At 56.8% G+C, this 2,239-nt stretch overlaps 1 pseudogene; it reads left to right on the top strand.

The window, feature by feature from the left end:
• The first annotated feature begins 972 nt into the window (after positions 1-972).
• On the top strand, positions 973-2,239 carry LOC119283588 (annotated as a pseudogene).

Genomic DNA, 2,239 nt, shown 5'->3' with positions numbered 1-2,239 from the left:
TTGCTTATGTATGTAACTAGTTCACTTGTTCGTTACAAAAAAAAACTAGTTCACTTGGCTGCCGTGCTTTGAATCTCCTTCCTCCCAACATATTCTCCTCGTTAGGTGGACCCAGGAGGTCTCGCACACAGACATATGGGACAAACCACCTATCCATTTGTATTTCCTTATTTTGTTCAATCTTTCGTCCTCTTCCTATACAGCGGCTGGCCATCATAGCCTATGGCATTGGCCAGGCCATCCCTCTACTACCACACATTGTCCGGCGGCGGCAGCTCCACCGGCCCACCCTGCACCAGAACAAGTCAAGCCTTGTAGTCCCCTCCGCCTGCGTCTTCCCCCGCTCCGGTTCGTTCGGTCCGAGGTCTCGACGTCGTCCTTCGCCTTGGTGCTCTAGCCGCGGTGCCGTCGTCTGTCGTTCCCAACATGGTCAGCAAAACAAGAGGAATCGGGAGACAACTGTTCGTCGAGAGGCTGATAGTCCCGGGCCCACCAGGTCCATGGCCTAGGTTTTGTTGTTTAACATGGGCAGCCCACGACATGTTTCAACATTTTTTGGATCCAGCAGGTATCAAGAGGCCTTTGGGCCTCCCAACCTGGCTTGTCTATAACATCAACAACTCAAGTTATGTTTGTTTTTTCAAGACGACGCACAGCTCAGTTCTATTTTTCTATAAGAATGCAAAACTGAACATGTTTTCTATAAGAATACAAAACTGAACCAATATTTATATCTTATTTTACTACATATCTCTCCCTAATCTTTCTCTAATAATAAAGCACGGATTGACTTCGTGGGTTCACCGTCACAATACGCTTTCTTTTCATGTCATAATACGCTATAAAATCGTAATATAAATAAGGTGGTACTAAATTTCGTCCGGCTGGACCTGGGCGCCGCACGCACACGGCTAGCCCTATAAAATTCTTCACTCATGTGTAGTACTTCGGTAGTGCAGCACGAGATGGATTATGGAGTTGGGTAGTAGTGCTACCATGTCTCGAGAGCTGGTCGTCCTAGCGTTCACGTACGTGCTTGTCCACTATCTCACAGGGGTCATTCTCCGGAGCAAACGGGCGTCGCTGCCTTTGCCACCCTGCCCGCGGGGCTACCCGGTGGTTGGAGCGCTGCCCCTGCTGGGCCGGGCACCGCACCGAGCACTCGCAGCCCTGGCTAGGCTGCACGGCCCCATCATGCACCTGACCTTGGAAGGCAAGGCCTCGTCGTCGCTTCCACGCCAGAGTCGGCGCGCCTCCTGCTCAAGGACCACGGCGGCAGCTTCCTCGACCCCCCGGTGGACGACGGCGCGCCAAAGGTGCTGGCGTACGGCGCCCAGGACCTTGTTTTCGCGCCCTATGGCCCCAAGTGGCGCCGCCTGCTCCGGGAGTTCAGCGCGGGCCTCCTTGACCCCAAGGCGCTCGCCGACTGGGCCGACACGCGCCACGGGGAGGTCGGCCGTATGGTCCGTGCGATGAGCCGGCGGGGCGAGGCATTGGAGGTACCGGAGTTTCTGTTCGGCGCAATGGCAAACATGATTGGACAGGCGGTGGTGGGTCGGCGAGTGCTCGACGAGGCTGGCGGCGAGGCCACGAGGGAGTTCAAGGAGATGGTGGTGGAGCTGATGACCACGGCGGGGTTGGTGAACATCGGCGACTTTGTGCCGGCAGTAGCATGGATGGACCTGCAGGGACTCGGCCGGAGGATGCGGCGGCTAACAACAAGGCTGGACAGGGCCTGGAGCCGGTTGCTGTCCGATCACGAGGTGGCCATGGCTAACAGGAAGCAAGACGGGAGCCGCCGTACAAACCTTGTCGACCGGCTGATCGCATGTCGTGGCCATGCGGAGGACGGGGGGACGGCGTCACAGACCTCAACATCAAAGCTGTACTTAACGTACGTACTCCATCGCCTCTAGGGTAATCCACACACACACACACACACAGACGTGCACATGCATTTATGTTGGCCGGCTCACGCATACCACCATCACAGAACCTGTTCACAGCGGGGACAGACACTTCGTCGAGCACAATCGAGTGGGCGCTGGCCGATATGCCGATCGAGCTGAGGGTGGACAGGGGTCGGGCCCTCACCGATCGAGCTGCCGTTTGGACCGGCCGCCGGCGGTCTAGACCGGACCGGACCGAGCAACTTCGCACTCCTGTTTTTAGGGACCAGACATGCGGCGTCAAAGCTCGGTCCGGACAGAGAGGACCAGCCATGGCGAGGTGGCAGTAA

This window comes from Triticum dicoccoides, chromosome 4A, assembly GCF_002162155.2.
Source record: "Triticum dicoccoides isolate Atlit2015 ecotype Zavitan chromosome 4A, WEW_v2.0, whole genome shotgun sequence".
In the NCBI taxonomy this organism is placed as follows: Eukaryota; Viridiplantae; Streptophyta; class Magnoliopsida; order Poales; family Poaceae; genus Triticum; species Triticum dicoccoides.
The sequence above is the reverse complement of the archived record's forward strand: the minus strand, read 5'-3'. Positions and strand labels throughout refer to the sequence as shown.